This window comes from Chiloscyllium plagiosum, unplaced genomic scaffold, assembly GCF_037043375.1.
Source record: "Chiloscyllium plagiosum isolate Xiang-an unplaced genomic scaffold, Cpla_swu_hap1 HiC_scaffold_27, whole genome shotgun sequence".
Classification (NCBI taxonomy): Eukaryota; Metazoa; Chordata; class Chondrichthyes; order Orectolobiformes; family Hemiscylliidae; genus Chiloscyllium; species Chiloscyllium plagiosum.
The window spans coordinates 42461520-42487406 of NW_028270165.1; the positions used below are offsets into that span (position 1 = coordinate 42461520).

At 46.3% G+C, this 25887-nt stretch overlaps 1 protein-coding gene and 1 long non-coding RNA gene across 2 annotated transcripts in view; one reads left to right on the plus strand and one right to left on the minus strand.

Annotated features, from left to right (window-relative positions):
* The window catches only part of LOC148143774 (uncharacterized), a 167576-nt gene that overhangs the window by 21789 nt on the left and 119900 nt on the right, over positions 1-25887 (minus strand). The gene's annotated exons all lie outside the window — the stretch shown is intronic.
* LOC148143775 (uncharacterized) overlaps positions 7841-25887 on the plus strand; it is a 29752-nt gene continuing 11705 nt past the window's right edge. Inside the window, exons 1-2 of the long non-coding RNA XR_015751315.1 lie at positions 7841-8107; positions 16628-16732. This is a non-coding gene — a long non-coding RNA (uncharacterized LOC148143775). The remainder of the gene's footprint in view (positions 8108-16627; positions 16733-25887) is intronic.

A 25887-nucleotide genomic window follows, 5' to 3' on the forward strand; every position in this document is an offset into this window, starting at 1 on the left:
TGAAATTGGAGAACTCGATGTTGGGTTCTGCAGGTTGTAGGCTGCCTGGGCAGAAGATGGGATGTTGTTCCCTAATTTGCGGTTTGGTTCGTTGTGGCAATAGAGGAAGGCTAAGATGTTCTTGTCAGAAAGGGAGTGGGAAGGAGAATTAAAATGGGTGGTGACTGGGAGGTCTGGTCAGCCTCTGAGGACCCAGCTGTGATGCTCGCCAAACTATTCCCCAAGTTTACGCTCAGTCTCCCCGAAGTAGAGAAGACCACAATTTGCAAACACGTGGCAAATGCAGTCCCACAATGTGAAGTTATAGCCTTTGCTATGGAAAAAAAGCAGAAAGACAGTGTATTATTTAAATGGTGATATATTGGGATGTGGAGAAAGTGAGAACTGCAGATGCTGGAGATCAGAGGCAAAGTGTGGTGCTAGAAAAAGGCAGTAGGTCAGGCAGCATCTGAGGACCATGAGAGTCGACATTTCGGTCCCGAGCACTTCATCAGGAATGATGTGTGAATGGACAAAGGGTCTGATTCTGTGCTGTATGACTCTAATCATCTTTGGTGAAAGCAGAAGTGTGATTGTGAAGGCTGGAGTTTAAGAGGAGCTTTCAAAGATGTTTGCCCTTAATGGGAGCAGAAGAAGTTACAATGAAATCTTGCATTTGTGAGACAGCAACTGAGTGAGTGAGTAAATCCGAGATTTTGGTGCAAAGTGGGAATTCATTGCACTGTGAGGATGAAACTCTACTTAATGAGTCATTTCTACTGGTGAATGAAACCAGGCTCAAGATTAGGGGGAGTAAATTTAGGACAGAGTTGAGGAGGAACTAATTTTCCTGGAGTGTAGTGAATCTATGGAATTCTCTGCCCAAGGGAGCAGTAGAGGCAGCTTCATTAAGTATATTCAAGACACAGTTGGATGGGTTTTTGCAATGGTAGGGGAATTAAGGGTAGTTGGGACAATACAGGGAGGAGGAGCTGAGACAATGGATAGATCAGCCATGATCTTAATGAATGGTGGAGCAGGCTGGATGGGCCAAATGGCCTTCTCCTGCTTCTATTACTATGTAACTGTGTAACTCTGCATTTCCCATGGCTAACCCACCTAACCTGCACATCCGTCATCAATATAGGCAATTTAGCATGGCCAATTCAAATCAAGGCCGGTGAGCAGTGAGGTGATGTGGGAAATGAACATTAGAGAAAGGGACAAGGAGAGTAAATGTACCAGCAATCAAAACTGGATTCTAAAGATCACAAACATTGAAACGGTGAGTCTGAATGTGTGCCGCATTGTAACAAAATTGAATGAATTGACTGCACACATTGAAGTGAATAATTATGGTCTGAGACTCCTTACAGACACATGGCTTTAGGAGGGCAAGGATTAGATTCTGTATATTGAGGGTGTTGTCTAATGGGAAGCTTGGTAAAGGTAGAGGGTTGGCACTGCTAATCAAAGCACTGATCACACGGTAGTCTGGTGTCAGCTCGGGTTTCAGGGCCTGGTTTCTCTGTCCTCTGATCTCCCTGTTCCCACAGAGTAAGATGTCGGTTTGTTCTCAGCTTTGCTGGACTTCTGCTGAAGCTTTCACGCCTCTTTTACATCTTCCAGAACAAGAAAGCATTCAGTCAATTGAAAGCCAACCCACAATTTACCAGAAATAGGGCTCTCCCAGGATTCTGATAGTGCCCTACTTGATGAATTCTCTCTCCCTTCGATGTAACTATTAGTATTGTTGGGGCAAAGTAACTCGTGTGTCAAATCATTTAAAGCAAAGTAGTCAGGAGACTACTTTGAGCAAATAACTAGCCGCGCCCCACCCCTTCCTCTCGCCCATTTTCCCATTCCCTACCCCACCCCTGACCCATTGAAGGCGTCACAACGTGGAAGTGGCCCTGTCAGTTTGCATGAAACTCCCTCCCTCTCGTCAATTCTTCATCCTGGGAGTGTGTGGCGGGAATCTGTTCACTTGTGGCAACTGGAGTGAATCCAGGGAGGGAGCAGACTCCGCAAACTCAGTATGTGTCTTAATTACCCGGGTGAGGAGGGACAGAAGGATAGGGTGGCGCTGTTTTCCCCATCGCGCCAGAGATTGAGACTTTTATAAAATCATGAGGGGTATGGATAGGGGAAATAGACAAGGTCTTTCCCTTGCGATGGCAAAGTCCCGAACTGGAGGGTCATAGGTTCAGGCTGAGGGCAGTGGGGAAATGTAAAAGAGACCTCAGGGGCGACGTTTTCATGAAAAGGGTGGTGCTTTTATGGAATGAGCTGCCAGAGGAAGTTGTGGGGGCTGCGAGAATTCCAACAGTTAAAAGGCATCTGGATGGGTGTATGAATACAAAGGGTTCAGTGGATCGGGGCCAAGTGATGGCAAATGCGACTGGAGTCATAGAGATGTACAGCACAGAGACAGGCCCTTCGATCCAACTTGTCCTTGTTGACAAGATAGTCCCAGCTGCCAGCACCCGGCCCATATAGGGGCCAAGTGATGGCAAACGTGACTAGATTAATTAAGGATATCTGGGCTGATTGGGCCAAAAGGTCTGTTTCTGCGCTATGTGTCTCTAATTGTCTTCAATGGAAGCAGAATTGTGGTTGCGAAGACTGGACTTTCAGAGTATGTTTTGCCCTGACTGGGAGCAGAAGAGTTTGACTGAAGTGTGTCGGTGTTAATGCCTTAATGTCTCATTTTGCTCTCACCTTCTCGGGATCATTAACCATTTTGTGTCTGGTCCTTCCTCAAGAAGCTGCATTGCAGGTTCACCCTGAATTGACACACATTTTATTTGCTTCCCAAAATCAGACCTCTCAGCAGGATCCCAGTGTTGTGAAAGATATTAACTTTCAGGTGGAGGTATCCAAAATTCAGAGAGATGTCAGTCTTGATGTTTTTTACTTTTTCTGCCCCTGTAAGATCCTGAATCAGCACCTTCAGGGAAATTAGTTAGAGCGGAGTGGGAACAGAGGGGGAGAGAGAGTGGGATGGTGCTTTTAATTTTGTGGAACAACAAAAGAATATTCCACAGAAAGTAGAATTGCTTGTTCTGAATTTCTACCCTGCACTGATAGTGATGACTTTTGTCATCCCTTTTTGCAGAGTATTTGAAAATCTGAAGTCCGATTCAAAATCAACAGATGAAGGGCTTATGCCCGAAACATTGACTCTCCTGTTCCTCAGATGCTGCCTGACCTGCTGTGATTTTCCAATGCCACACATTTCGACACTGACTCTCCAGCATCTGCAGTCCTCACTTTGACGTCAATGTCTGACAGTCACACAATCCATTCGGACCGCAACAATTTTCAACTATGATTCTGTGAGAAGGAGCAAAGCTTTTTGGTTCCTGTTTGAGTATGTTTTCAGCATCAGTGGGACTGGATGAGAGACCCTACTGTTGCAGCGCACTGAATGTGGAGCGTGTAACCGCTATACGGCCTGGAAAGAGGTATTGATGGCAGGGAGGGGCTGTATGTGTGTTTGCGTGTAACTGAAGCGTCGGCCATGGAGAAACCCGAGGAATCCCACCTTTTGGAGAAAGGATGGAAGTGTGACAACTGCGGGAAAAGCTTCTGTTTCCCATCTTCCCTGGACTCTCATCGGCGCAGCCACGCCGGGAAGAGGCCGTTCCCCTGCCCCGAGTGCGGGAAGGCCTTCAGCAATTCCTCCAACCTGCTGAGGCATCAGCAGGTCCACACGAGGGAGAGGCCCTTCAGCTTCCCCAAGTGCAGAAAGGCCTTCAGCAATTCCTCCGCCCTGCTGACCCACCAACGGGTTCACACAGGGGAGAGGCCCTTCAGCTGCCCAGAATGCGGGAAGTGCTTTACCCAGGTCTCCACCATGCTGACCCCCCGGCGGGTCCACACAGGTGAGAGGCCGTTCACCTGCTGTCAGTGCAGGAAGGCTTACACCTGCTCCTCCGCCCTGCGGAGGCACCAGCGAGTTCACCTGTAGGGGAATTGAAACAGTGATGGCCAAGTTGCATCCTTTGGTAAAAACAATGACTGCAGATGCTGGAAACCAGATTCTGGATCAGTGGTGCTGGAAGAGCACAGCAATTCAGGCAGCATCCGAGGACAGGCAAAATCGACGTTTCGGGCTTTATTCCTGATGAAGGGCTTTTGCCCGAAACGTCGATTTTGCCTGTCCTCGGATGCTGCCTGAATTGCTGTGCTCTTCCAGCACCACTGATCCAGAAGTTGCATCCTTTACCCGGTCTGGCCTACACGTGACTCCAGACCCACAGCAGTCTGGTTGACTCTACACTGTCCCTTCCTGGCAAATGAGCGGGCAGAAACTTACTTGGACACAGAGTATGGGTTGAAATTGTTGAGTGAGGCAATACTTCCTCTGGGTTTCAGCTGTACCAAGGATCCAATTACAAAGGGACAACTGGGTGCTAACCAATAGTAAAGAATGTGAGGTGGTGGTGGGGAAATGTATGTACTTTGACCTTGAGCTGTTTAAAAAGCAGCTACTTTTTCTCTGCCTTTTTGCATGGGGATCTGAAGCTGTAACAAAGTTGAGTCACAATAAAGGTTACCTGAACTTACCGCCGGGCTCAGACTCTCATTGAAAGCTTTGAGCTCCAAGAAGTTTTTGTTTTAAAGCTGCTCATTTCTTTCAGCCTCCTGCACTAAGTTTAGAACAAAGAACATAGAACAATCGAGCGCAGAACAGGCCCTTCGGCCCTCAATGTTGCGTCGACCTGTGAACTATTCTCGTCCCCCTACACTATCCCAAAATCATCCATGCACTTATCTAAGGATTGTTTAAATCTCCCTAATGTGGCTGAGTTGACTACCTTAGCAGGTAGGGCATTCCGCTCCCTTACCACTCTGTGTAAAGAACTTGTCTCTGACATCTGTCTTAAAGCTATCATCCCTCAATTTGTAGTTATGCCCCCTTGTACACGCTGACGTGATCATCCTAGGAAAACGTCTTTCTCTGTCTACCCGATCTAATCCTCTGATCATCTTGTATGTCTCTATCAAATCCCCCCCTTAGCCGCCTTCTTTCCAATAAGAAAAGGCCCAAGTCTCTCAGCCTTTCGTCATAAGACCTTCCCTCCAGACCAGGCAATATCCTGGTAAATCTCCTCTGCTTTTCCAATGCTTCCACAATAGATGTAAGGCTCACTGGTCTATAATTACCTGGGTCATCTCTGCTGCCCTACTTGAACAAGGGCACAATATTTGCAATCCTCCAGTCCTCTGGTACTAAACCTGTAGACAATGACGACTCAAAGATCAAGGCCAAAGGTTCTGCTATCTCCTCCCTAGCTTCCCAGAGAATCCTCAGATAAATCCCATCCAGCCCAGGGGACTTGTCTACTTTCACTCCTTCTCAAATTGATAACACCTGTGTGGAACTAACCTCGATCCTTTCGAGTCTAATATCTCGTACCTCATTCTTTTCCTGAGTTAACTCCGATAAGAAATGTTCATTTAGCACCTCTCCAAACTCTACAGGGTGCATGCTCAACTTCTCACTTCTGCCTCTGACTGGCCCTATTCCTACCCTAATCATCCTTTTATTCCTCACATATCTATAGAAAGCTTGAGCGTTCTCCTTTATTCTATTTGCTAAAGACTGCTCGTGTCCTCTCTTTGCTCTTCTTAACTCTCTCTTTAAATCCTTCCGAGGTGATTTGTAATTCTCCATCGCCTCATCTGTTCCATCTTGCCTCATCTACACAAACACAAAAGCCTCATGGAACAGCATCATAAGACACAGAACTTATGTCAAAAGATCAGTGTCATGCAACTGAAAGAATAGATTGAATAAACTTAGATAGTCTTCATCTCTTAGAATGGGTGCGGGCTTTGGTTCATTAATATGTAACAATGTTCTTGAGATGACTTAAGGTTTTTTTTAAAAAAAGACATCTCCGCTCAGACAATGAATTAAAGGTGTGAAATTTGAGTCTGTTGGTATTCCAATCTTGAATCAGACAGGTTCTGTTTCCAAAGTCGGAATTTGTAAAATATTAGATGCATTGACTGCCTGAAGATTGTGTGCTTTTTGAACAAAATTGAATGTATCTGCAAATATAATTCTGCCAATACAATTTCACCCCAAAGAGTAGTGTGTGTGTATCTGAGTTTGTCCATGTGTGTGTGTGCATGCTTGGGAAAGTGAGAGTGTGATGGAGTATGAGCCTGTGAGTGTGATAGAGTGTTGAGGGGTGTGTATCTGTCTGTCTGAGAGATAGAGTATGTGTGTGAGAGAGAGGCTTAATAAAAGCAAGGGGTTGTACAAATAATGGTCGGGCCATGAGTCGTGCTATAGAACAGGCAGACATGGGGGGGGGGGCGGGGATGGTGTTCAGGTACATAGTTCTTTGGAAGTTGCATCACTGCTAGACAGGGTGGTTAAGGTGGCATTTCGCAACATTGCCTTCATTGTTCACACCATTGAGTATAGGGGTTGGGACATCATGTTGAGGTTGTACAGGGATGTTGGTGAGGCCACTTTCAGAGTACTCAGTACAGTTCTGTTGGCCCTGTAATAGGAAGAATACTATTAGAGAGGGTTTAATAAAGATTTACCAGGATGTTGTTAGGACTGGAGGGTTTGAGTTAGAAGGAGAGGCTGGGACTTTATTCACTGGAGCACAGGAAGTTGGAGGGGTGACCTCATTGAGATTGATAAAATCATGAGGATTGGAGGTAAGGTGAATAACAAAGGGCTCTTGATTAGCGTCGGCGTGCTCAAAGCTAGGGGGCATTTTTTTTAAATGTGAGGAGAGAGATTTAAAAGGAACCGGAGGGGCAACATTTTGAAAGAGGGTGATTTGCATGTGGAATGAACTTGCTGAGGATGTGGTAGATGCAGGTACAGTGACAACATTGAAACAGCATTTGGATGGGTACATGAATAGAAAGGTTTAGAGGGATATGGGCCAAATGCAGGCAAGTGGGACTGGTTTAGTTTGGAATCCTGGTCGGCATGGACGAATTGGACCGAAGTGTCTGGTTCTGTGCTGTATACCTTTCTTGAAACCAGTAGAATTCTGAAAGGGGCTTGACAGGATAGATGCAGATAAAATGCTCCTTTGGTGGGGAGGGTCATCGAATTCCGACAATGTGGAAGCAGACCATTCAGCCCATCTATTTCAATCTGGCCCTCTGAACAGTATCCCACCCATACCCAACCACTTACTGCGTATTTCCCTTGGCCAAGCCACCCTAACCTGTACATCCCTGGTCACTATGGATAACTTAGCACAGCCAATTCTCCCTAGCCTACACCCGAATCTAAAACTTAGCTTCTCAAGAATGTAATTTAAATGCAGAGCTTTTCTAAGAAAAATGTCAGTCTGACTCAACATTGGGACACAGACAGAATTCACACCTATTGTCTCTACTTATAAATAGGGCAACGTCTCTTAGAAATGTAGATTCGTATAGATATAACTGCATCACTTTACATATTATGATATCCCTTTGAATGTGCCCACATCCCTTTGAAATGTAATCTCGTCCATTTAAACCTCTTTATTTGCAGAAATACCCGTTAAAATGTCCATGTCCCTTTAAAATGCAGATTGCCCCCTTTAGATATGACGCCGTTCCGTTAGATGTCGGAATATCTGTTTAAATTGAGCCGTGAGCTTTCCCAATGTAGACAGGGCTCCTGGAAACGTGGCAGTGTCCCCCCTGCAGCTGCAGAGCGAGACAGGAGAGTTTGTTTTTGTGAATGAGCAGTTGTAGCGCGAGGTGGCTGTTGCTTGGTGACGGTGAGGCTCCCCCGGCCCCGCCCATCCCCCCCCGTGCAGACGTCACGCGGGGCGAAGGCGGTTGGGAGGAGAAGTCGCTCGAGCGGGGAAGCGGCGGGAGGGCGGCCGTTAGGAAAATGGCGCCGTGCGGCCCGGGGCAGACACCCGTCACTGGGCACCGCCGCCTTCCTGGTGCAGCTGCTGTGTCACGGCCACACCGGCTGGCTGTACAGCAGGCAGGAGCCGGTGAGCATTCTGGAGGCGGATGGGGTTAAGGGCCTGTTTGGGAACTCGTCGGCCGCCTGGGTGGTGGAGTTCTACTGGTCGTGGGGCGGCCCCTGTGTCAACTATGGGGCCACCTGGAAGGTACTGGGCCCGGGAGGTGAAAGGTGAGGCAGGTTGTGGGGGGACGGAGGGGAAGGAATGTGGGGCCTGTCCTGTCATAGTGACATTTTACACTCACTTTCCATCTGCTTTTACTGGCGCTTGTGCTATTTCCCCCTCACTGTGTGTTTAATCCTTGTGCTGTTTCCCCCTCACTGTGTGTTTAATCCTTGTGCTGTTTCCCCCTCTGTGTGTGTTTAATCCTTGTGCTGTTTCCCCCTCACTGTGTGTTTAATCCTTGTGCTGTTTCCCCCTCACTGTGTGTTTAATCCTTGTGCTGTTTCCCCCTCACTGTGTGTTTAATCCTTGTGCTGTTTGCCCCTCACTGTGTGTTTAATCCTTGTGCTGTTTGCCCCTCACTGTGTGTTTAATCCTTGTGCTGTTTACCCCTCTGTGTGTTTAATCCTTGTGCTGTTTACCCCTCACTGTGTGTTTAATCCTTGTCCTGTTTCCCCCTCACTGTGTGTTTAATCCTTGTGCTGTTTACCCCTCTGTGTGTGTTTAATCCTTGTGCTGTTTCCCCCACTGTGTGTGTTTAATCCTTGTGCTGTTTCCCCCACTGTGTGTGTTTAATCCTTGTGCTGTTTACCCCTCTGTGTGTTTAATCCTTGTGCTGTTTCCCCCTCACTGTGTGTTTAATCCTTGTGCTGTTTCCCCCTCACTGTGTGTTTAATCCTTGTGCTGTTTCCCCCTCACTGTGTGTTTAATCCTTGTGCTGTTTCCCCCTCACTGTGTGTTTAATCCTTGTGCTGTTTCCCCCTCACTGTGTGTTTAATCCTTGTGCTGTTTCCCCCTCACTGTGTGTTTAATCCTTGTGCTGTTTCCCCCTCTGTGTGTGTTTAATCCTTGTGCTGTTTCCCAATCTGTGTGTGTTTAATCCTTGTGCTGTTTCCCCCTCTGTGTGTGTTTAATCCTTGTGCTGTTTCCCCCTCTGTGTGTGTTTAATCCTTGTGCTGTTTGCCCCCTCACTGTGTGTTTAATCCTTGTGCTGTTTGCCCCTCACTGTGTGTTTAATCCTTGTGCTGTTTGCCCTTTGCTGTTACTTGTGCAATTGCTGAGGGTAGTGTGTAAATACTAGTGAAGGAGATTATGCACCAGCATGTATATGTTCCTCAGGCATTGAAGGGGCAGGATCTGTTGAGAATGCAAGTGTGTGGTGTACTAAACCTTGTTAATATGGGTATAGTTATGATTTGGAGATGCCAGTGTTGGACAGGGATGTACAAAGTTAAAAATCACACAACACCAGGTTATAGTCCAACAGGTTTAATCAGCTGATGAAGTAGCATCGCTCCGAAAGCTAGTGTGCTTCCAATTAAACCTGTTGGACTATAACCTGGTGTTTGATTTTTAACTGGGTATAGTTTGTTACTTGGAAAATATACTTTTTATTATTTAGAGTCATAGAGATGTACAGCACGGAAACAGACCCATTTGGTCCAACCTGTCCATGCCAGCCAAATATCCTAAATTAATCTAGTCACATTTGTCAGCACTTGGCTCATATCCCTCTAAACCTTTCCTATTCATAGACCCATCCAGATGCCTTTTAAATGCTGTAATTATACCGGCTTCCACGACTTCCTCTGGCAGTTCATTCCATACACGCACCACCCTCTGCATGGAAACGTTGCCCCTTAGGTACCTTTTATATCTTTCTGCTCTCGCCCTAAACCTATGCCCTCTAGTTGTGAACTTCACCCCAACACTGAGGAAAAGACATAAAAACATTGAGCAGCCAGACAAATGCAAAAGCAATAAAATATCGAGGCACATAGTGTAAAACAAATTATGGCTCTAATCCTTTTTGTTTTCTGAGGCATATGGACACTTAAAATTTGTCAATAACATCAGCATTGCTACAGAGCATATTGTGTACACTCCTCAGTGTCAACAAGCAGGGCACATGTTTGCCGGTGTCACCAAAACATTGGGCATGTTCCTCACTGTCGGCAGAAAAGGGGCGAGACCTACTTTTGATGGACAAATAAGGAGCACTGGAGGACCAGAAGGAGAGTTGTCCTCATGCCAATTGGAGCTCCCCTATTGTCTGAATGCGGAAGGTGGACCATGAGCTTCTTAAGGTCCTGCTCCTCCTCTCACACTGAATGAAGATTGAGCTTCACCTCAGACTGCAACTTCCTTCCTCTGTCCAACATCTGTGAGTACAGTACTCTCTTTTCTCACCCCCTTTTCCATTTACGTTTCATTCTGGGGTTCAATTGTTGACTTGGAGCAACTGAAAGGAATGGGAATGAATCCAGCGAGGGGATAGACTCTGGAAAAGTTAAGTCTATGCCTGTGTCTCAATTGGCAAATCAGACAAGCAGGAGTCTGGAAGAATGCAGCAAGCCAGGCAGTATCAGGAGGTGGAGAAGTCGACGTTTCGGGTGTAACCCTTGTTCAGGACTGGGGGTGAGTATAGGGAGAGCTGCAGAACAAGGGTATGCTGAGGGCAGGGTGATGAAGTGGGGATAGGTGTAAATAGGTAGAGGGTACGACCTGGTTGGTGAATGTGAGGAAGGAACCTAGTTGGTGGCAAGGAGGTGGAGGGGCAGGGGCTCGGAAGGGAGGTTATTTGAAATTGGAGAACTCACTGTTGAGTCCTTCGGGCTGTGGACTGCTCAGGTGGAAGATGAGATGTTGTTCCTCCAATTTGCACTTTAGTTTGTTGTGGCAATGGATAGGGCCAAAAATGGTCATGTCAGAAAGGGAGTGGGAAGGGGAATGAAAATGGGTGGTGACTGGGAGGTCCGGTCGGCCTCTGCAGACCTTGCTGCGATGCTCGGCGAACCGTTCCCCAAGTTTATGCTCGTGCTCCCCGATGTAGAGAAGGCCACAGTTGGCAAATACAGTACCCCAACGTAAAGTTACAGCCTTTGCTGTGAAAAAAAGTAGAAAGGTATATTGTTTAAATGGTGATATATTGGGATGTGGAGAAAGTGAGGACTGGAAATGCTGGAGATTAGAGTCAAAAAGTGTGGTGCTGGAAAAGCACAGTAGGTCAAGCAGCATCCGAGCAGTAGGACAGTCAAGGTTTTGGGCGCAAGCCCTTCATCAAGAATGATACGTGGATGTTCAGGGGGCATCAGTGTCCATCTGTGCCAGTTGTCAGACAGGTGCAGCAGGCAATGAGCAAGGCAAGTGGTGTATTAGCAAGAGGAATTAAGTTCAGAAGCGGGGATGTCTTCCTGGAGTTGGGGGATCATTGAATATTCGAGGAGATAGTGAGGTCTGCCGATGCTGGAGATCAGAGCTGAAAATGTGTTGCTGGAACAGCGCAGCAGGTCAGGCAGCATCCAGGGAACAGGAGAATTGACGTTTGATTCCTAAAGAAGGGCTTATGCCTGAAATGTCGATTCTCCTGTTCCCTGGATGCTGCCTGACCTGCTGCGCTGTTCCAGCAACACATTTTCAGGTCATTGAATATATTCAAGGCTGAGTTCATCTGATTTTTATGTGAGAGGGGAAGGCAAGAAAATGGTCTTGAGACAAGTACAGAACCGAGTTACAGAACCATACAACACAGAAACAGACCCTTCAGTCCAACTAGTCCATGCTGACTATGTTCACCAGCTAAACCAGTCCCACCTGCCAGTGTTTTGTCCCATACCCTTCTGAACATTTCCTAATCATGTAATTATCCAAATGTCTTTTAAACCTTGTAACTGTACCTGCACCCACCACTTCCTCTGGATATTCAGTCCACACGTGAACCACACTCTGTATATAAAAAATATTGTGCCCTTCAAGTCTTTTTAAAATCTCTTTCTCCTCTCACATTCAAAATTTGCTCCCTCATCTTGAAACCCCCAGCCTAGGGGAAGGACACCTGTCATTCACCTCATCTCTCCCCTCATGATTTTATAAACCTTGATAAGGTCACATCTCCACCTCCTATGCTCCAGTGAAAAAGTCCCAGCCCATCCACCTAGATGCAGGTAGATCCATATCCAGTCATGATCGGATCAATGCTGGTCCCAATTCTCTCTCTCGGTGTCCAGGACAGCAAGAGACCACAAGACATAGGAGCAGAAATTAGACCACCAGGTCTGCTCATTCCATTCAATCATCGCTGATCAGTTTCTCAATCCCATTCTTCCACTTTCAACAAAGTGAAAACGGACGGAGAGAGTGTGGGATGGAGATTTTCCGCTTCTAGGGAATAATAGAGGAAAGAGAGTTCACTATAAATTAGAATTTTTGGGATCGGCTGATGAGCCGAGGAGTGTCAGTTGGAGTTTAATTTAGAGAAGTCTGAGGTTTGCATTTCGGTCAAGCAATCCAGGCAGGACTGATGCAGTTAGGGGAATGTTGCAGAATAAAGAGACCTTGGAGTGCAGGTTCATAGTTCCTTGAAAGTGGAGTTTCAGGTGGATAGAATAGTGAAGAAGGCGTTTGGTTTGCTTTCCTTCATTGCTCAGAGCATTCAGTATAGGAGTTGGGAGGTCATGTAATACACCCTTCCCCCTCAAATGTGTGGTATCTAACTGCTTCATTGTTTCTAGTGAATACAGCCCACACCTCCCGCTACTGCCATAACATGAAAGCACTAGCTTTTGGAGTTCTGCTCTTTTATCAGGTGATTGTGGAGAATAAGATCATGATCACAGAATTTATAGCCAATGGAGTCCAGTGTCATGGAGATGTGATACATAAAACAATTTAGATTAAATCTTCCATCTTTTAGAATGGGGTTCTGTTCTTTGGTATGTTAATCCCAGGACCTGTTTTCAGTAACTTTCTCAAGAACGTAATTTAAATGCAGAGCTTTTCTATCCAAAATGTCAGGCTGACTCGACATTGGGACCCAGACAGAATTCACACCGATTGAAGGTTAGGCTGGGACTTTTTTCACTGGAGCACAGGAGGTTGAAAGGTGAAGGTGTCGGGTGCCTCGTTAGCAAGTTTGCAGATGACGCTCAGATTGATGGAATATCAGATAGTGAAGGGGACTGTCAGATGATACAGTAGAATATAGATTGGAGAGTTGGGAAGAGAAATTGAGTTTAATCCAGACAAATGCGAGGTGATGCATTTTGGAAGGTGCAATTCGAGAGCAAACTATACATTAAATGGGAAGGTCCTGGGGGAAATTGATGTACAGAGAGATCTGGGTTTTCAGATCTATTGTTCTCTGAAGATGGCAATGTCTGTCAGTAGAGTGGTTAAGGCAGCATACAACATGCTTTCCATCATCGGACGGAGTATTGAGTACAAGAGCTGGCAGGTCATGTTAAAGTTATATAAGATTTTGGTTCGGCCACATTTGGAATACTGCTGTACAATTCCGGTCGCCAGATTTCCCAAAGGATGTGGATGCTTTGGAGAGGGTGCAGAGGAGGTTCACCAGGATGTTGCCTGTTATGGAGAGCGCTAACTATGAGGAGAGGTTGAGTAGATTAGGATTATTTTCATTGGAAATAAGGAGGTTGAGGAGGGGTCTTGATTGAGGCCTATAAAACCATGAGGCATGTAGACAGGGGTGGATAGGAAGAATTTTTTTTTCCCCCATAGGGGAAGACTTAATTACTAGGAGTCACGAGTTCAAAGAGAGAGGGGAAAGGTTTGAGGGAGATCTACATGGAAAGTTCTTTACGCAGAGGGTGGTGGGTGCCTCATGCAGTGGAGTCAGTAGGGCTGGGATCGATAGCGTCATTTAAGATGTATCTAGACAGATACATGAATCGGCAGGGAGCAAAGGGATACAGATCCTTAGAAAATAGGCGGCAGGTTTAGATAGAGAATCTCGATCAGCATAGCCTTGGAGGGCTGAAGGGCCTGTTCCTGTGCTGTAGGGTTCTTTGTTCTCTTTATAGAGGTTTCCAAACCATGAGGGGCATAGATAAGGTGAACGGCATGTGTCATTTCAAGATTAGGCCGCAAATTAAGGTGAGAGGAGAAAGATTTTAATAAGAGATGAGGAGCACCTTTTTTGTAAACAGAGTGGTTTGTGTGTGGAATAAATGTCCAGAGGAAATAGTGGATGCTGGTTGTGTAACAACATTTAAAAGACATTTGGATAAGTACATGAATAGGAAAGGTTCAGGGGGATATGGGCCAAACACAGGTAGGTGGGACTAGTTTAGTTTGTGAATATAGTCAGCATGGACTAGTTGGGCTGAAGGGTCTGTTTCTGTGCTGTATGACCCTTTAACTATTCTGTACTGGCCTTAAAATCATTTTACTTGCCTTCCCCCAGAAACATCCACTTCTTTCTTGTTCTAAAATCAGACGAACTCAGCCTTGAATATATTCAATGACCCCCTAACTGCAGAGACTTCTGAACTCATTTCCTCTTGCTAATATACCACTTGCCTTGCTGATTGCTTGCTGCACCCGTCTGACAACTGGCAGTGACTGGTGTGGAAGGATGCTGAGGCCACTTTTTACATCCACACATCATTCCTGAGGAAGGGCTCATGCCTGAAACGTTGATTCTCCTGCTTCTCGGATGCTGTCTGATCTGCTGTGCTTTTCCAGTGCCACACTTTTCAACTGTCATCTCCAGCATCTGCAGTCCTCACTTTCTCCGCATCCCAATATGTCACCATTTAAACAACGTACCTCCTTTCAGCAGTTATTTGTTCGTAACTGAGGCTCTAACTTCACACTGTGGGACTGCATTTGCCATGTGTTTGCCAATTGAGATACAGACCTGGACCAACGTTTCCCGACTCTGTCCCCTCCCTGGATTCACTCACTTTCTTCAGTTGCTGCAAGTCAACAATTGGCTTCTCATTGGTCCATTTGAAGAAGGATTTGCGCCATTTTTGCAGACAGCGAAGAACATGAATGGCTTTTGCTGAACCAGCATGGAAACAGACCCTTCGGTCCAACCCGTCCATGCCGACCAGATATCCCATCCCAATCTAGTCCCACCTGCCAGCATTTGGCCCATATCCCTCCAAACCCTTCCTATTCATGTACCCATCCAAATGCCTCTTAAATGTTACAATTGTACCAGCCTCCACCACTTCCTCTGGCAGCTCATTCCATACACGTACCACTTTCTGTGTGAAAAAGTTTCCCAGTAGGTCTCTTTTATATCTTTCCCCTCTCACCCTAAACCTATACCCTTGACTTCTGGACTCCCCCACCCCAGGGAAAAGACTTTGTCTATCTATCCTATCCATGCCGCTTTGTAGATCTCAGCTTCCGACGCTCCAGGGAAAATAGCCCCAATCTGTTTAGCCTCTCCCTATACCTCAAATCCTCCAACCCTGGCAACATCCTTGTGAATCTTTTCTGAACTCTTTCAAGTTTCACAAAATCTTTCCAATAGGAAGGAGACCAGAATTACACACAATATTGCAACAGTGGCCTAACCAATGTCCTGTACAACCGCCACATGACCTCCCAACTTCTGTACTCAATACTCTGACCAATAAAGGAAAGCATACCAAACACCACCTTTACAGTTCTATCTATCTGCGACGCCAGTTTCAAGGAGATATGAACCTGCACTCTGAGGTGTCTTCGTTCAGCAACACTCCCTAGGACCTTACCATTAAGTGTATAAGTCCTGCTAAGATTTGCTTTCCCAAAATGCAGCACTTCACATTTATCTGAATTAAACTCCATCTGCCACTTCTCAGCCCATTGGCCAATCTGGTCAAGATCCTGTTGTAATCTGAGGTAACCCTCTTCACTGTCCACTGCACCTCCAATTTTGGTATCATCTGCAAACTTACTAACTGTACCTCTTATGCTCGCATCCAAATCATTAATGTAAATGACAAAATGTAGAGGGCCCAGCACCGATCCTTCTGGCACTCCACTGGTCACAGGCCTCCAGTCTGAAAAACAACCCTCCATCACCACCCTCTGTCTTCTACCTTTCAGCCAGTTCTGTATCCAAATGGCTAGTTCTCCCTGTATTCCATGAGATCTAATCTTGCTAATCAGTCTCCCATGGGGAACCTTGTTGAACGCCTTACTGAAGTCTATATGGATCACATCTACTGCTCTGCCCTCCTCAATCCTCTTTACTTCCTCAAAAAACTCAAAATTTGAGACATGATTTCCCACACAAAAAGCCATGTTGACTATCCCTAATCAGTCCTTGCCTTTCCAAACACATGTACCACCTGTCCCTCAGGACTCCCTTCAACAACGTGCCCGCCACCGATGTCAGGCTCACTGGTCTATAGTTCCCTAGCTTGTCCTTACCACCCTTCTTAAACAGTGGCACCACGTTAGCCAACCTCCAGTCTTCCGGCACCTCACCTGACATGCGCAATATGCTCGATGGAGATGCTGTTCCTGATGGATTTAAAGTGTCCAAATGCCACAATTTCTTCCCCTGTCACTCGACATAACCACGCACGCTGCTCGCTGTGTTTGATGTTCATCTTCCCAAGAACCCTCATGATTTTATAAATCTCAAATGAGGTCACCCCTCAACCTCCTGTGCTCCAGTGAAGAGTGTCTCAGCCTCTCCTTACAACTCAAACCCTCCAGTCCTGGCAACATCCTGGTAAATCTTTACTGAACCCTTTCTAATAGAATTCTTCCTATTACAGGGCCACCAGAAGCGTTCTCAGTACTCTACAAGTGGCTTCACCAACATCCTGTACAACTTCAACATTATGTCCCAGCTCCTTTATTCAATGGTGTGAACAATTAAGGTAAGTGTGCTGAATGCCTTCTGAAGCTTCCTTCCAACCAGTGATGCAACTTTCAAAGAAGTATATATCTGAACCCCCCCCCCCCCCGCCCCCCACCATATCCCTCTGTACAAGCCCTGCCCTTCCTTATTTTGGCAAAATGCAACCCCTCACCTTTTATCTATACACCTGTTCTCTCTCAGACATACACACATACACGCCCCCCCCCCCCCAAAACACACACACCCTTTCACAGGCTTCTCCTCCATCACACTCACTTTACCAAGCATGTGCACACATACTCTCTTACACGCACTCTCATGCTGCACACATACATATAACAATGTGGTGCATTTGCAGAATTATATTTGCAGATATATTCAATTTTGCACAAAACGCACAATATGCAGGTAGTCAATCCATGTAATATTTTATAAATTCCTAGTTTGGAAATAGAACCAGTCCGATTTAAGATTGGGATACTCTCACACCTTTCATGCATTGTCTGGACTGAGATGTCACCTGTTTTTTAAAAAGACCTTAAGTGATCTTGAGAATATGACTTAATAGTAGTACTGCGATGTACACATTAATGAACTAAAACCTGCAACCCATTCTAAAAGATTTAACAGCAATCTACGTTTGTCAATATATCATCAGTTGCATGACATTGATCTTTTGCTCTTAACTCTGTGTCTTATGATCCTGCTCCACAGTTACCCGATGAAGGAGCAGTACTCCGAAAGCTGGTGCTTCCGAATAAACCTGTTGGACTATAACCTGGTGTTGTGATTTTTAAACCGTGTCCAACCTAGTCCAACAGCAGCACCTCCACCTCGTTTCTAGTGAACACAGCCCATACTTCCCAGTGCTGCCAGTAAACTGCCGATGAAACGATGCACTCCTGAAAAATTGATAGTATCTAACGAAACCAGCTACTCATTCACTGCTCCATCTAATACACAACATTGGAAACTTAGTGCAGAAGGCTGCAAGAAATGAGCAGCTTTAAAACAAAAACCGCTTGGAGCTTTCGATGAGAGCCTGAGCCCAGCAGTACGTTCTGGTTACCTTTTATTTTGTGTCCCAACATGGTTACAGCTTCAGATCCCCCTCCCCCCTCCCCAGCAAAAAGGGCAGAGAAAGAGTAGCTGTTTTTTAGACAACTCCACAACAGGGGAGAGGAGCAAAGGGCGGGACAAGGCCAACAGCAGGCCCCCACACTAAGCCTGCATTGCCTTGCACAGTTTACAAAAATCCCTTCCCCTTCCGAGACTCCCCACAGTGTGGGAGCATGCCAACTGGCCCAAAGACTACACACCGATCCTCCGAAAGGTAACCCACCCACATAATTCCCCTATTGCTCAACATTTACCCCTGACTAATGCACCTAACCTGCACATCCCTGGGCACTATCTGAACCTGGACAAAGTTAAAAATCTCACAACACCAGGCTAAGTCCGACAGTTTATTTGGAACACGAGCTTCGGAGCACTGCTTCTTCATCAGGTGATTGTGGACAATAAGATCATATGGCACAGAATTGATAGGAAAACATTACAGTGCCCTGCCACTGAACTGATATATTGAACAAACTTGGATTGTTAAGTCTTTCATATTTTAGAATAGGTTGCAGCAATCATTAATTAGATTACTTACAATGTGGAAACAGGCCCTTTGGTCCAACAAGTCCACACCGCCCCGCCGAAGCGCAACCCACCCATACCCCCTACATTTACCCTTTACCTAACACTACGGGCAATTTAGCATGGCCAATTCACCTGACCTGCACATCTTTGGACTGTGGGAGGAAACCAGAGCACCCGGAGGAAACCCACGCAGACACGGGGAGAACGTGCAAACTCCACACAGTCAGTCGCCTGAGGTGGGAATTGAACCCAGGTCTCTGGAGCTGTGAGGCAGCAGTGCTAACCACTATGCCACCGTGCCGCCCGCTAAACAAAAACAAACATTGCATAGGGCTTTCTGATAGGAAGGAAACCAGAATTGCATGCAATATTCCAACTGTACAGCTGTAACATGACCTCCCAACTCCTGTACTCAATACTCTGACCAATAAAGGAAAGCATACCAAATGCCATCTGCACTATCCTATTGACCTGCGACTCCACTTTCATAGAGCTGTGAACCTGCACTCCAAGGTCTTTTTGTTCAGCAACACTCCCTCGGACCTTACCATTAAGTGTACAAGTCCTTCTAAGATTTGCTTTCCCAAAATGCAGCACCTCACATTTACCTAAATTAGATTCCACTTGCCACTTCTCAGCCCATTGGCCCATCTGATCAAGATCCCATTGTAATCTGAGGTAACCTCCTTTGTTGTCCACTACACCTCCAATTTTGGTGTCATCAGCAAACTTACTTACTACACCACTTATGCTCACATCCAAAAGGTAGTGGGCCCATTATCTATTTTCAAAGTGGAATTTACAATATATTACATGTATTGACTGCCTGCAGATTGTGCAGTCTTTGAGCAAAGTAGAATGTATTTGCAAACATCATGCTACAAAGACAAACTCCCACCATGGATGATCTATCATGTGTGCATGAGATAGAGGAAAAAGTCTATGTCCGTGCTGTATATCTCTGTCTATTTGATAGCAGATGCTTTATTCCTGTTGGTGTAAATGTTGTAATTCATAGCTGGGTACTAATAGATGTAAGGGTGACAGAATTCCTCAAGTAGGGCACTGTAAGATTCCTGAGAGACCCCTATTCCTGGTTTATTTCCTCATGAACAAACATTAAGCACATGCGCCTATTTATGCTTTTTGTTTCATTTTTTCTTGTTTGATTCCCTGCTTTGTATCAGGATGGTTGACAGGCTGGGAGATTGTGGGTTGGGTCTTGATTGAATATTTTATCGTTCCAGAAGTTATAAAAGGCGGGGTCAAAGCTTTAACAGAAATCCAGCAGAGCTGAGAACAGACCGACATCTTAGTCTGTGGGAACAGGAGGATCAACACAGGACAGAGAAATCAGGGCCTCAAACCCGAGCTGACACCAGACCACCGTGTGATCAGTGCTTTGATTAGCAGCATCCTTTTACATCAGTCAATGCCAGTTGTCAGACAGGTGCAGCAAGGCAAGTGGTATATTGGCAAGCTGAACTGAGATTAGAAGTGGGGATGTCTTCCTGCAGTTAGGGGGTCATTGAATATATTCAAGGCTGAGTTCATCTGATTTTTTGAACAATAAAGTGTGGATTTCTTTGTGCGCAGGAGGTGTTTTTTTATTTTGAATGGTTTATGTGTTGGATGCAGGTACAGTATCCACGTTGAAGGTGGAAGGCAAGAAAATGGTTTTAAGACCACGACAGAACAGTTACGTTAGACAGCACAGTAACGGACCCTTCAGTCCAACTATTCCATGCTGCCTACGTTCTCAAACTAAACTGGTGCCACTTGCCAGTGTTTGGCCCATATCCCTCCGCACCGTGCCTCTTCATATACTTATCCAAATGTCTTTTAAACGTTGCATCTGAATGTGGATCCACCACTTCCTCTTTACATTCACTCCACACATGAAACACTCTGTTTAGAAACAAACTTTTCCTGATTCTGTCCGCTCCGTGAATTCATTCCCTTTCCTTTCGGTTGCTGCAAGTCGTAAATTGAAGCCCAGAATGAAAAACATGGAAAAGGAGTTGTGAAGAGAGTACCATACACTCAGATGGTTGACAGAATAAGGAGGTTACAGTCTGGAGCAAACTCAATCTTCATTCAGAGAGAGCAGCAGCAGCTTCCGAAGCTCATGTTCCAACGTCTGCATTCAGACAATAGGAAGGCTCTGATTGGCAGGAGGACCAGTCACCTTCCGGTCCTCCAGGGCTCCTGACTGGCCTCTTTCACTACCCTGTTTCCCAATGATGCAACTTTCAAAGAACTATGTACCTGATTTGGAGATGCCGCTGTTGGACTGGGGTGTGCGAAGTTAAATTTCACACAATACCAGGTGATACTCTAACAGGCTCATTTGTAAGCATTAGCATTTGGAGCACTGCTCTTTCATCAGGTGGTTGTGTCTTATGATCCTGTTCCACAAACACCCAATGAAGAAGCTCGTGCTCTCAAATAAGCCAGTTGGACGATAACCTGGTGTTGAGTTTTAACTTTATCCACCCCAGTCCAACACCGGCACCTCCACATCATGTCTCGTGAACCAAGCACACACTTCTCAGCGCTGCCAGGAAACTACAATGCTGATGACATTGCGCTCCTGAAAATTTTACAATTTCTTACAATGCTGGCTACTCATTCACTGCTGCAACCGATACACAAGATTGGAAACATAGTACAGGAGACTGTCAGAAATGAGCACAGCAGGTCAGGCAGCATCTGAGGAGCAGGAACATCAATGTTTCTGGCAAAAACCTGAGGAAGGGCTTTTGCCCGAAATGTCAATTTCCCTGGTCCTCGCATGCTGCCTGACCTGCAGTGCTTTGCTAGCACCACTCTAATCTTGACTCTGATCTCCAGCATCAGCAGTTCTCACTTTCACATGTAAAATGAGCAGTTTTGAAACAAAAACCTGTTGCAGTTTAAAGCTCTCAGTGAGAGTCTGAGCTCAGTGTGAAGTTCAGGTAATCTTTATTGTGACCCAACTTTGTTACAGCTTCAGAATCTCCCAGCAGAAAGGCGTAGAAAAAGTAGCAATTTTTAAAAAATAGCTCAAGGTCAAAGTGCAACCCCTCACTTTCTTCATTATTGGTCACCACTGAGTCGTCCCTTTGTAGCTGCATCCTTGGTACAGCCTTCACCTGGAGGAAGTATTGCCTCACTCTGCAATTTCAACCTGTATTCCAATCAAGTTGGATGAGCAGCGTAGAGTCCACCAGACTGTTGTGGGGCTGGAGTCATGTGTAGGCCAGACCGGGTAAAGGATGCAGCTGGGACGACTGCTCTAATAACTGCTCAAGTCTTCCCTAAAAAAGAACTGAGTGAATCAGATGGGGGTTTTCTTCCACCCCCACCCCACCGACAATGGTTTCACCGTTAGTTTCTGAACTCCAGATTTCTGGCCAAATTCGAATTCCACCATCTGTCGCGGTGGGAATCGAACTCGGGAGCCACTGGAACTGGGTTGATAGTCCAGTTAATAAAGGCACTCGGCCGTCATTCTTTCAATCCCCCTGCAATGCCACATGATCCCGCTGGTGGCTCCGCAGGTGGGAGGAGCAGTTGAAGGCCTCTCCCCTGCGTGGACTCACCGGTGCCTCAGCAGGGCAGAGGCCTGGAAAAAGGCCTACCCCCACACTGTGTAGGGGAACGGCCTCTTTCCCCGTGTGGACCCGCTGGTGGATCAGCAAGAAGGAAGCCTGGGTAAAGGCCTACCCGCACTCTGGGCAGCTGAAGGGCCTCTTCCCCTGTGTGGACCCGTTGGTGCCTCAACAGGTTGGAGGATTCACGGAATGTCTTTCTGCACTCGGGGCAGCTGAAGGGCCTCTCCCCCGTGTGGACCCACTGGTGCCGAGGCCTGGGTAAAGGCCTTCCCGCACTCAGGGCAGCTGATTCCCTGCTGTGACTACACTGTGCCTGGATTGTTGACTGGCTGGGAGATTGTGGATTGAGGCTTGATTGACTGAATGTTTGTTTAACCCAGAAGGTGTAGAAGGGGGTTTCAGAGCTTCAACAGACATCCAGCAGAGCTGAGAACAGACAGACATCCACATGCCTTTTAAATGTTGTAATTGTGCCAGCCTCTACCACTTCCTCTGGCAGTTCGTTCCATACATGCACCACCCTCTGAAGTGGTTCCCCCTCCAATCTCTTAAATCATTCCACTCTCACCTCAAACATATGCCTTCTAGTTTTGGACTGCCATACCCTGGGGAAAAGACCTTAGGGTTTCCCCTCTATCCATGGCCCTTACAAAGGTCTATAAGTTTACCCCTCAGCCTCTGATGCTCCATGGAAAATGCCCCTGGCCTATTCTTTTCTGACCCCTTTCAAAGTTTCATAACATCTTTCCTACAGCAGGGAGACCAGAACTAACTGCAGTATTCCAAAAGTGGCTTAACCAACATCCTGGACAGCCACAACATGACCTCCCAACTCATCTACTCAATGCTCTGACCAACAAAGGCTATCCTGTCTACCTGAGAACTATGGAACCTGCACTCCAAGGACTCTTTGTTCTGCAACATTCCCCTTAACTGTGTCAGTCCTGCCTGGATTGCTTGACCAAAATGCAACAACTCACATTTCTCCAAATTAAATTCCATCTACCACTCTTTGGCCCATCCGATCAATTCTAATTTATAGCGAACTCACTTTTCTCTCTCATTCCCTAGAAGCTGAAAATCTCCATCCCACACACACTCCCTCCATTCTCACTTTGCTGACCCTAATCCCTGCTGTACCTCATCCTGAAGGGTCTGGTTCATGCTGATTAACAGGCCCGCACTCGGTGGGGGGGGGGGGGGGGGGGGTGTCTAATTGAAACATACATAATCTTCAAAGCCCGGACAGAGTGGACATTGCGAAGATGTTTCCATTGGTAGGACAGACTCGGGCCAGAGGGCACAGCCTTCGAGTAAAGGGAAGACCTTTTAGAACAGAGAAACTTCTTCAGCCAGAGAGCGGTGAATCTGTGGAATCTATTTCCACAGAAGGCTGTGCAGGCCAGGTCACTGAGGATATTTAAAACTGAGACAGATAGGTTCTTGAGTATCAAGGGGATCAAAGGTTACGGGGAGAATGGGGCAGGTGGGACTAGTTTAGTTTGTGAACACAGTCAGCATGGTCTAGTTGGATTGAAGGGTCTGTTTGTGCTCTCTGGCTCTGTAACTGTTCTAAACTGGTCTTGAAACCATTTTCATGCCTTCCTCTTGTTCAAAAATCCAATTAAGATCATGGCTAATCTATTCACCATCTGAGATCCTCCTCCCTGCATTGTCCCAACTACCCTTAATTCCCCTACCATTTCAAAAACCCATCCAATTGTGTCTTGAATATACTTAATGAAGCTGCCTCTACTGCTTCCTGGGGCAGAGAATTCCATAGATACACTACACTCCAGGAAAAGCAGTTCCTCCTCATCTCTGTCCTAAATTTACTCCTCCTAATCTTGAGCCTGGTTTCATTCACCAGCAGAAATGACTCAATAAGTAGAGTTTCATCCTCACAGTGCAATGAATTCCCACTTTGCACCAAAACCTCGGATTTACTCACTCACTCAGTTGCTGTCTCACAAATGCAAGATTTCATTGTACCTTCTACTCCCATTAAGGGCAAAACATCTTTGAAAAGTCCTCAGAAACACTTCTGCTCTCACCGAAGATGATTAGAGTCATACAGCACAGAAACAGACCCTTCGTCCATCCACATTAAGGGCAAAGCATCTTTGAAAGCTGCTCTGAAACTCCAGCCTTGACAATCACACTTCTGCTCTCACTGAAGATGATTAGAGTTATATAGAACCGAATCAGACCCTTTGTCCATCCACACATCATTCCTGATGAAGTGCTCGGGACTGAAATGTCGACTCTCCTGGTCCTCAGATGCTGCCTGACTTACCACCTTTTTCAGCACCACACTTTGACTCTAATCTCCAACATCTGCAGTTCTCACTTTCTCCACATCCCAAAGTATCACCATTTAAACAATACATCTCCTTCCTGCTTTTTTGTTTCATAGCAAAGACTATAACTTCACATTGAGATACTGCATTTGCCACGTGTTTGTAAATTGTGGTCTTCTCGACTTCCGGGAGACTGAGCATAAACTTGGGGAACGGATTGGCGAGCATCACAGCTGGGTCCGCAGAGGCTGACAAGACCTCCCAGTCACCATCGATTTTAATTCCCCTTCCCACTCCCTTTCTGACAAGAACATCATAGGCTTCCTCTATTGCCACAACGAACCAAACCGCAAATTAGGGAACAACATCCCATCTTCCGCCCGGGCAGACTACAGCCTGCAGGACCCAACATCGAGTTCTCCAATTTCAAATAACCTCCCTTTCTATCACCCGACTCCCTTCTCAGCCCCATGCCCCTCACTACCACTCCTTCCTGCCACCAACCTGATTTCTTCCACCCAATGATTAATCTGACCGATTCTTCACCTATCCCCACTTTAGCCCCCGGTCCCGGCACCCATCCCCAGTCCTGAAGAAGGGTTACACCCGAAATATCGACTTCTACACCTCGTGATGCTGCCTGATTTGCTGTGCCCTTCCAGCCTCCTGTCTGTCTATTTTGCCAATTGAGACCCAGACCTCGATCACTTTTCCATAGTCCATCCCCTCCCTGGGTTCAATCCCTTTCCTTTCAGTTGCTGTAAGTCAACAATTGAACTCCGGAAAGAAATAGAAATGGCAAAGGTGGCGAGAAAAGAGAGTGCTGTACTCACAGATCTTAGACAGAGGAAAGAATTTGCAGTCTGGGTGAAGCTCAATGTTGATTCAGAAAGAGGAGCAGGAGTAGCAGCTTCAGAAATTCATGGTCCAACTTCCACATTCAGACAATGGGGTGGCTCTGATTGGCAGGAGGACCAGTTTTGTTTTGGTCCTCCACGGTTCCCTATTGGACCATCAAAGGAAGGTCGTGCGCCATTTTTTGCGGAAAGCGATGAGCATGCCCAGTGTTTAGCTGACACCGGTGGGCATGTGCACTGCGTTACTGACACCGGGAAACATGCGCAGTATGCTCACTAGGGATGCTGGTGTTCCTGTCAGATTTTAAGAGTCCAAATGCCAATACGACAAAAAAGGGGTCGAGCTACAATTTGTTTTTCCCTGTGATTCGACATTGTATTGTTTTTGCATTCTGTCTGGCTGCTCAACTTTTGTATGTCTTTTCCCCACGTTGCGCGAGTCCAGAACTGGAGGGCGTGGGTTTAGGGTGAGAGGGGAAAGATTTCTGAGGGGCAACCTTTTTGCACAGAACGCTGGTGGGGGTCAGCCAGAGGAAGTGGTGGAGGCCAGTACAATGATAATATTTAAAATGCATCTGGATGGGGATATGAATAGGACAGATTCAGAGGGATAAGGGGCCAAATGCTGGCAAATGGGTCACTAGATTAATTCAGGATATCTGGTCGGCATAGACCGAAGGGTATGTTTCTGTGCTCTGTGACGCTATTTCTAGGTAGTTGGAACCAACTTCACAAGACTAGGACTAGGCCATTCACCCCTTACAGTCAAGATCA